Source organism: Lottia gigantea, assembly GCF_000327385.1.
Source record: "Lottia gigantea unplaced genomic scaffold LOTGIsca_9, whole genome shotgun sequence".
Classification (NCBI taxonomy): domain Eukaryota; kingdom Metazoa; phylum Mollusca; class Gastropoda; family Lottiidae; genus Lottia; species Lottia gigantea.
This window is the reverse complement of record NW_008710950.1, coordinates 4,422,683-4,433,470: the sequence shown is the minus strand read 5'-3', so window position 1 is coordinate 4,433,470 and position 10,788 is coordinate 4,422,683. Positions and strand designations below refer to the sequence as shown.

The window sequence follows — 10,788 nt, the reverse complement described above, 5'->3', positions numbered from 1 at the left end:
TGTCGTCACCCATGTCCGTCGGTCGGTCCGTCCACAATTGCTCGTAAACAATCTACAGGGCACAATTCTTGACAGATTTTAACAAATCTTAGTATGTGTGGTCGCAATCACCCAAGGATAAACCCTATTGAAAATCAGCGAAATCGAAAAATATTTAGCATGAATTATTGCCCTTGTTAATTTTTAGCTCGTAAACACTCTAGAAGGCACAATTCTTGACAGATTTTGACGAAACTTGGTATGTGTGTTCGTTATCACCCAAGGATAGACCCTATTGAAAATCAGCGAAATAGAAAAATATTAAGTATGAATTATTGCCCTTGTTCTTGAAAACGCGTTCAATTTTTAGCTCGTAAACACTCTAGAAGGCATAATTCTTGAAGGATTTTAACGAAACTTGGTATGAGTGTTCGTAATCACCCAAGGATAAACCCTATTGAAAATCAGCGAAATCAAAAAATATTTAGTATGAATTATTGCCCTTGTTCTTGCAAACGCGTTCAATTTTTAGCTCGTAAAAACTCTAGAAGGCATAATTCTTGAAGGATTTTAACGAAACTTGGTATGAGTGTTCGTAATCACCCAAGGATAAACCCTATTGAAAATCAGCGAAATCAAAAAATATTAAGTATGAATTATTGCCCTTGTTCATGAATTATGAGTGTTTGAAAGTTTAAAACTTGTCTTTTCTTGAGACTGCCATATATAAAGATGTTATTTTTAGTTTGAGGTAGTTTTGGAGAAATTATGAGATTTGTGTAATTTCTAGTAGTAGTAGAAGGATATTTACATATATTCAATATCCAAATCAACACCCCAAAATGGCAAACCAGTCCCTTAAACTCATATGTTCCAGATCATCTAGTCTTTTTTCACCCTCTCCACCCTCTCCATCCCAGATTCGTTAGACTCTTTTATATTCACCCAAAAAAGGTCCATGTTTTGTAGTAGTTTTTTTAGCCTCTCCTAGAAATTGAGTTCTTGATCCTTAAGACTCTTTACTTCTTTGAGTGTATGATGTAGAAAAAGATTAATAACATGTAATTGCTTATGTCATTTTATACATAAGCCTTATTTTATACTTGATGATATCATTCTTTATAGCTATGACTTACTTTATTGACTTCTTGTGTTATATGTTTGAAGAGTATCTCATTGACATGGCTTATTATTCAATACATTTTTTTCGATTTGCTTCATTGCAAGACTTTCTTTCAATACAGCTGATGAACTTTTACTTTGAGTGCTTCATTCATCTTTTAGAAGGTTTTCAAGTCTTCATTGAACTTCTGATATTGGAGAAATTGCTGTCATTTAAGTGTCCTTGAAGATTCGATAGAAATCTTTACATCACCTTCAAATTTCTGCTTAGTTGTCAGGCATGAAGACTATACTCTACTATTTCTATAGTACTGAGAGTATTGGAACGTTTCTAACATGATCACGATAGATAGGTGTACATCTTTTAGTAAAGGTTGCAGCCATTTTAATATAACAGTCTTCTGCTTGGAGCAATCTTGGTGGTTATTTTTACAGAAGAAGAAATGTTAGCTTGTTTGTGTATACAGACTGATGGAATATAGGACCAGTTATCCAATACTTGTAGTTTTGGTTGTATTTATTGATCCAGTCTTTACAGTGTGTACCAATCATTATATATGGTATTGAGCTCAACTTGATTGATTAGATTGCTCTAGCTTCCAGGCAATCGACATTGTGCCTCCGATTCCTGCATATTTTCTAGTAAATAGAATAGTTTGATTATAAACTCTACCAGTTGTGTAGTAAAGAAGGAGAGTTTGATGATTTGGAATTGTATTTGTAGCAGACAGCTAGAGATTAAACAGGGATTTACAAAATTCATTTCTTCAGGTAAAAACATAACATCCTATTTATCATATGAAGACAAAGAATATGTTTTTGCAGTCTTAACTCAATTAGGAGCAACTTACAAATGTCAAAGGAAAACTGACAACTGTTGTAGAAAATTCTCTGAGGTAACAAGTCATTATTTAGATAAATAAATGAAGATGATTGGAATGGTTTGTGTTGTAAAATCTTTAGGCAACTACTTAGTCTGTTATTCAAATAGAGTAATAATCATCAGTTGTAAATACTTTGAATTCTGGTTTGACAATTTTTTGAAAATCTGAAATTGTACTGTTGAAAACAAGCATGTCAGACCAGATAATGATCTGCTTATGAATTTCTTGTCATGATTTTGATGCTTGTTAAATATTTTGATCAAATAAAGACTTTAACTTTCCATCTGATATGTTGCTGTATTCTCTGCATGTATAAACATGTAGATTCAATAATTGTTTAATCCAATTTATTTTGTTATAGTAAGATTAAATATGTATGCAACATGGTGAAAAATGTAGCCAGTAGTATGTAGTGCAATAGTTAATGTGATGCTGAAGTCAAAAATCAAATTAAAAAACATTTTTGGTCTTGGTATTTGTAGAGAAGATGATATTGATTAAGATACTCCCATATGTTTGTGGAAGAGCTAAGCTGTTCGATTTAAACCTCCAATGTATTTGATCAAAGTTTTCTTGTAACAAAATTCTAATCCAATTGCAGGAAAAGAGGTTGGCAATTTAAGATGTTTTTTTTTTAAGTTGGAAAGGAATTAGGTTGGAGCCTTTGACATTTACTGATGATTTGACAATATTAATGTATGATATAGATCAAGACATTTTATACTAGTTTTAGAATATTCATGATATTTCTATGTATATTTGAAGATGACTGACATCAAGCCTTTCACAGAATATTGTGATATATATCTAAGGCCTCATTTAAAAACGTTTTTTTTGTTCCATGTAACATGTATTCTTGAATCTTGATGATCAAGTTCTTTCGACTTTTATTTTAGGTGACAGTACAAAAAATGTTTATATTCGGTGAAATTTTTTGGGTACATGTTATAAAGTGATGGAAAATACAAATTATTTCAGCTAATTCATTTTGATTTGTTAAGTGTTGACAAGTTATATTTGAAGGCACCCCATCCGAAAGAACTAAATTGTGTTGAATTTGGATCATGAATTTAATTCTCTTTAGTCAGTCACTCAGTCTTACTTCCTTGGGACTATTTAGATAATTATTTCTTCACCATCAAATTTAAATTCTCAGTAGAAAAAGAACCATTAACATGATTACTACAAGGAAGAGTTTTTCTAGATTAGTTTACCACAAATTTTGTCCTCTGGAATTTAAAAGATTTTCAGCCATTACCTGAAAATATGCAAAGTTAAATGATATCAATGTCTGTGGTAGTAGCTAGTTTCTTTTCAAAAGAGCAAGCTTTAAACTGGAAATTTGGTGTGTACAGATATCTAGTTATCAGAGTTACTTTGAAAACGTAACTTCAAACAGATATTTTATTATATAATGCATCATGTTGTTTAAAACATAATTATCTACATAATATATTTTTTCTCTGATATATTTTTTAGAAAAATATTCTTTCAGACTACGATGTAAAAGATATTATGAATATATTGATATATGTTTCACAACCATGATAATAGCTTTATACACGAAAAAGGTGGAAAATATCAGCTTAAAATTTATAGCTTTCCATTTTTAAGAGAAATTTAAAGGACACACCATATTTTTGTTTAAGAAATATTAAAAATACAATATCATGATATGAATTTTTTGTCTGGCTCTCTATGATTTAAAAAATAAAAAATAAAATGATGTATTTTCAGAATCTGGAAATGGCCAACAAAAATAATTTGAGACTTTCATAGCATTTTGCTGTTTTCTACTACATAAGTCATTGCATATCAATAGGTAACTGAGGGGAAAACAAAACGATGCATGAAAACAAATTTTATTAAAATGGACAACTGAATGCATGGTTAATGTTGCTAATAAGTCTTATAAAGTTTCAGAGAAATTTAAAATCAATTGAATTCAAGCAAGTTGATGTTTGTTTAGCTGTAAACAAACCTTCTCAGACAGATAGATGGAATTCAAACTGCATACTGACAGATTGATGTATTGACTGACCAGAAAATCAGGGAAACTTGAAAACGATACCTAAATCAATATTAATTCCAATATGTATCACCACTAATAGTACTTAACAGACAGTTCAGGAAATTCCAAGACATCTTTGTGAAAGAATTATTTGTGAAAATGATAACAATTGAAAGTATAATGTGAGATTTATTAGTCTAGGAATGATGAAGTAACTAAAAGAAAGTGAAATTTATCTCTAAATAATGATAAATATATGTGTTTATCATTGATTTTTTCAAACTATTAATTCATGTCTATATTTAGATGTTGATTTTATTAGTGAGATGAAAATTGAACAGAATGTTATATATTGGTTACAAACTTGACTTAGTATTGATTAATACAAGTATACTATTTATTATTACTATTGATAAATTCTATAAACATTACCTACTTCACAGTTACTTACTGTTGCTCTGTTACATCTCTTCTTACCATTATTCTTTTCGTTCCAGAATTCAAGATACTCAATGTAAAGCTGAAAATAGGATTTAAGTTATAAAATTGTAAGTAAACATTTTCAATTTCCAACACATCAAGATTCTTCAGTAATTGATCTTGGGTTCCGATTAAATCATGTTCCACATTTTCTACATATTTTCTTCTTATTTACAACTGAAGAACCACTTGAATTTTACCACAGCCTTGTTCGGACCAAGAAGAGAACACTCTATAGTGACCTGGTGTGAAAAAGACTTGATGTCTCCAAATTTGGACACTATAAGCAACTATTAGCCATTTTGATCATATGTGTATATTTGTTGTTTTTAGACAATTTAGATTCATACATGAATATGTTTGAATAGGGTTCAATATAACAGATTGTTTTGTTTTGCTGGTTGGTGTATTTATTATTGCCCACTGATTTGAGGTGTGTATGAGATAGAAAAAAAGTTGAATCTTTTGATTTGAAACATTTCCTTGCTTTTACCCATTGAACTTTTAGATGTTAATTATATTATACTTACTGTTGAAAAAAAACTGTCTGAAACACTTGTGTTCAATAGATTGTTTTATTTTCACCTTGTTGCAGACAAAGGTCATTAGTCTGCCACTTCCTTCTTCCATTTAATTTACAGATGAAATGTCTGCTATCAATTTGGTCTGTATTTTCTCCGTCTTAATATTTATAACAAGACTCTTACAAATACTTCTAGATTTGTTCTATATATTTTCATCATAGAATGTAACCAAAAATATTGCATTTCATTTTTTTTTTTCTAGCCCACGTTGTTTCAACTTTCATCTGTCGAGGTAACTTTAATGTGCACAACCCATAGGGCACAGAACCTAAGGTTAAGATTAACAACAAGCCCTTTTGCTTGTCAGACCTTCTGACCTGCATCTTTGACAGGGAGAAATCATGTTGTAAAATTCTGCAGAGTTAAGCAAGATGACCAGAAGATTGTCTGTTGAGATGGAATGTTATTTTGGCCTCCATGAGACAAACCACAACACATTAATACAGGATAATGTTGTTAATATAGTGTTATCTGAATATATAACCAAGTTGATAATTAGTTCTGAGTTATTATGATAATTCTATTGATATAGGTCATTATCAACTATTGTTGACTGTTACTTATACACTGGTGTCTTCTATTCACTTCAGTGCAAGAATATAGAAATCAGTTGTTTTGCTGTGTAAATTATGGATTTTAATTAAGGATTCAGTCTCTTCCTATTTGTTTTTTTGAAGTTTTGAATTAAAAATTGAAGGTAAATTTCATTGCCTGTGCAGCTGATAGTTTCAAATTCAGCTTTTTTAGCTAAATTATAAAATCTGCTTATCCTGTAATTCTACAAATTCATCATCTAGACTGTCCTATTTTTAAAGCTAAAAATAGGCCTGCCTGGAATTGAAATCCTTATTTTCAGTGATACAGCCTAGGACAGTCTATGATTAATATAATTAATATATGGTCAAATTACTATTTATCATCTTGTGGGTACTCTACATGAGAATAAAGAATAAGAGCTATGGTGACTAACTGAATTTGCAGAGAGGTAATAGGTATCATCTGGTAGCATACCCTGCTTTTCTAGCAGCATGTACCTGTCACAATACTTATTTCAGTACCTCAAAGTCTTTGGACTTGGTATAAGTTATATTGACTAAATGTTTTAGTTGATGTGTGTAGGTTTGACAAATGATCTATTAAAGAAGTTTTATTAACACCTCCAATCCTCTCAGTTGTAAATGTTAAAGGAAATAGAATTAGCGACTCCATTAGCGACATTTTGATATTATATAAAGCTAAATTTTTACATGATAATTTGTGTAAGGAAGTGAAATTATCAAGGTACATCTCTAAGATGTATTTAAGGTAAAAATTGTTCATTCCATGTTACAGATGAAGATCATACTACATGACTCATCTGATCTTTTATTATCAAGAGCTCATCATATTCTGTTGAAGCATGTTTAGGATCATCAATCTTTATGACAGCTGGGTTTGTAAATGAGAGTATTTAATTTCTAGTAGCTGGACCGAAGAGGTATGTAAAAAAGTAAGCAAATGTTTCCATTGTTTGAAACTTCCTTTTCTTACTAATGACATTGACAGGTCTGATACAATCTGCCTATCTCCCAGCAGACGTTAATTTAGTCTGTAAATCTGTATGGTTTACATGGCTTGTAACGTACAACCCAAATGTGATGCTATCATAAAACTGTGTCTGGGTAAAGAGCTAATGAACAGTTTTCTATATATATATATTACATTACTGTGTATGTATTTTGATATACAAAAAAGAATTTCAAATAAATATTGTCCCATTGTAAAAAACCCTACTGTTAGTCTTGACCCTGTATATGAAGTTAAGGCAGAGATTTGTATAATATTCAGAAAAAATACATGTTGCTAGATCTTTAGGATGAATTTTCCATCTAAACTTATGCATCTGAAAGGATGCTGAATTAAGCCATATGGAGCACTAGCATCAGGTGTCTGTGACTATCTTGATATGAACTGACTCGAGAACTGATTTATAGAGTTTTTCAGGTTATATTGTATAAACTATGGAACTTACTGTAGAGGAAACTATAATAGATAAATTATTGATATCAGTCTGTCCAATAATATGATAGATCTTGTCTGTTGCTATTTTCTACTTCATTTGTTTTGATTACATCAACTGGTTTTGTCACCAAAATCAGTTGAAACTCAGTAATTCTCCAGGGATCCATTTACTGGAACTCCATATCATGTTTACTGTTCCAATTTATTCATTCTCCTGTCTGGCTTGGTAATATCCAATCGATATGCTTTACATTTATATAGATCTTTTGGGGTCAGAAATACAGGTTAAATTAACACTCCTTGCTATAGGCACTTAAGATGATAAATATCATATTATTGTATAAAATGAGTCTTTAAGTTCATGGCATCCTATTTTTCTGCTTCTGGGTAAGCTAATAAAGATTGTTGATGCCAATAAGATTTTAGTAGGATGAATTTTGTTCAGATAATGGCACAGGCCCAATCTCTGAAATGATAGTAACAGCCTGTTGATCATGAGATTTAGCTTATTGTCCCATATGAAAGTCTAGATGCTTTTTCCATACCTGCACCACTGTCAGGGAGAAACCAGGTTGAAAAATCTGATAATAATAATTTGATTTATCCTACCACCAGGTTAGGGTTCGTTGCTCCACTTCATCTCCATGCAACTTGCAAATTTTGACTATTTTCTTCTAAATCTTATAATCTTTAAACATATTAGTTGAATAAATGTGTATTTGAATGTCTCTATGACAAGAGTAATGCAATAAGTAAATTGAATTCAAGTAGAAATGTTAAAAATGTGATGAAGCTTGCATGAAAATGATGTCAATATGAGTATAATAAAGGTGATGTTTTTTCTGTGTAAACAGAGTGTATTGTTCACGATTCTGATTGAAGTTATTGTATTCTCAACTAGATTGATTGGATATTAATGATACTGGTTATTAGTATTCAAACCATATATAACTTGTTTGTTTGAACAGTGGTGCTGATATAGAAATAATACTATGTGTATGACAAACTGGATCAGTTCATATTTAGTGGTATTTTGATGATTGTTTCAAGTTATTGCCCTTGATGTTATATATGAATGCCTCCCAGTGTTGTTTGATTTGCTGTCAAAACTGACAGGATTGATTTTATATTAGTTTAAGCTGAAAAATCTATTTTAATGCATCCAGATTACCAAGAATCCATTTAATAAAAAAACACCACTGGAAAATGATTTGCTTTATTAACAAAACAGGTAATTTAAGTTTAGGTACCATGTAGGAAATGGTGTAAGGTATTCAAACTAATCCATTACTCAGCATTATTAATGCAAAAAGAGTTTTAAAAGGTCTTTTATTGCTGATTATCTTACTTTGTTTTATTGTTTGAAGTCGAAATGTCAATTTTTTTTTTGCAGGGCGTTCGTAAGCGAATGCCCTGCTGTGTTTTCGAATTGATTTTTTTTTTTTTTTTTTCGTCTACGGCAGGCCGGTTTTCTAGGCAACGGCAATAGGTAGGGAAAAACGGACTTCATGGCGTTTTGTAACTCGTGGCTAATCACAGTTTAAATGTAAAACGAAAATTTTCTGAGCAACATTACGCAACGTTGCAACAAACGGAAAATGGACTCTAGAGGGCGTGTTTATCAACCGATTTTGATCGGGTTTTCTGCATCGTATTTCTTGTAATAAAGGACAAATGATAGCAGTTGAAAATTTTCGATTTTCGAAAATTCGTTGCATACTTTTTTTTGCCGAAATTAATGGAAAAATACTATTTCGGTTGTTATCGGACGGATTGACTTGAAACTTACGTGGTGTAGACCGCCAGCATAGAGACGTAAAAGTACACATTCAAATTTTTTTGATCACTTCCGGTTTCGATGTTAGTACTTCCGGTGGTATCACTTCCGGTGAAATTGAGTTATGTCAAAAATAACATATGCATTATATTACCAGCCTTAATACAAACTTATTAAACTAAAAAAATCTGCACCGGAAGTAACATGTTGGCCGCCATTTTGGTTTGCCTCATTTTGCAGAAATTGCTATTCAGAGGCCATTTTTCATCCAATTTGCATAACATTTGTGTCAAACGATACGTTTAATGTCTGTCTACAATCCTTGACAGCATAATTTTGATTTTTGGTTTTGCCTTTTTTGTACGACCGGATTGTTTTTTTCAAAGTTTGAAGGCGTATATCTCATGACCTTGACCTTTGATGACCTTCATATTGACTGTGATGATAATTTGTGACCTTGTCTATCTGATGACCTTTTGACCTTTGGGGTCAGATACCTATTTCCGATTTTACAGGGGTCTAAATATGGACCATTTTCAGCCTTTAAAGTGCTGTATCTCGGCCCCTAATAGAGATATGGCAATAATTCTTTCGATTTTGTAATGTAAAGATTCTCAGCTTTCCATAGATATATAACATGCATACCTTACATGCAAATTCAAAACTCCATTCACTTAACATGGGGTTATTATTAGATAAATCGGCTAATTAGATTAACCTGGCTGTCAACCCCAACAGAAATCAAATTTTAAGTTGTTTTAAAGATACCCTGCCTTTTATATTTCTTAAAAATTATCTTTGTCCAGTTATGGTATAAAATTAAGCTCTTAGGTGGATTGAATCATGTCATATTTTAGTTTAAGCTCACGGCAGCATATTGAAGGTATACCTCCACTTAATTTACCAACTTTCTCATTTCTTATCCGATTTTCATCAAACTTGGTATGTATGTGTATAATTAAATTCTAAATTTGATGGAATTATCGAAATTGCGTAGTGCGCATGCGCATTGCCAACTTTATTATTTACTATCCGATTTTCATCAAACTTGGTATGTATGTGTATAAACAAATTCTAAATTTGATAGAAATATCGAATTTGCGTAGTGCGCATGCGCATTGCCAACTTTATTATTTACTATCCGATTTTCATCAAACTTGGTATGTATGTGTATAATTAAATTCTAAATTTGATAGAATTATCGAATTTGAGTAGTGTGCATGCGCATTACCAACTTTCTTATTTACTATCCGATTTTCATCAAACTTGGTATGTATGTGTATAAACAAATTCTAAATTTGATGGAATTATCGAATTTGCGAAGTGCGCATGCGCATTGCCAACTGTCTTATTTATTATCCGATTTTCATCAAACTTGGTATTTATGTGTATAAACAAATTCTAAATTTGATGGAATTATCGAATGTATGTGTATAATTAAATTCTAAATTTGATGGAATTATCGAATTTGCGTAGTGCGCGTGCGCATTGCCAACTTTATTATTTACTATCCGATTTTCATCAAACTTGGTATGTATGTGTATAATCAAATTCTAAATTTGATGGAATTATCGAATTTGAGTAGTGCGCATGCGCATTACCAACTTTCTTATATCTTATCCGATTTTCACCAAACTTGGTATGTATGTGTATAAACAAATTCTAAATTTGATGGAATTATCGAATTTGCGAAGTGCGCATGCGCATTGCCAACTTTATTATTTACTATCCGATTTTCATCAAACTTGGTATGTATGTGTATAAACAAATTCTAAATTTGATAGAAATATCGAATTTGCGTAGTGCGCATGCGCATTGCCAACTTTCTTATTTACTATCCGATTTTCATCAAACTTGGTATGTATGTGTATAATCAAATTCTAAATTTGATGGAATTATCGAATTTGAGTAGTGCGCATGCGCATTACCAACTTTCTTATATCTTATCCG

The 10,788-nt window shown here is 31.3% G+C and overlaps 1 protein-coding gene across 1 annotated transcript in view; it reads left to right on the top strand.

Annotated features, from left to right (window-relative positions):
* Positions 1–1,712: 1,712 nt before the first annotated feature.
* LOTGIDRAFT_203304 (hypothetical protein) overlaps positions 1,713–10,788 on the top strand; it is a 31,877-nt gene continuing 22,801 nt past the window's right edge. The window contains exons 1-2 of the mRNA XM_009068454.1: positions 1,713–1,872; positions 4,494–4,544. The gene's annotated coding sequence lies outside the window, so the exon portion shown is untranslated. The remainder of the gene's footprint in view (positions 1,873–4,493; positions 4,545–10,788) is intronic.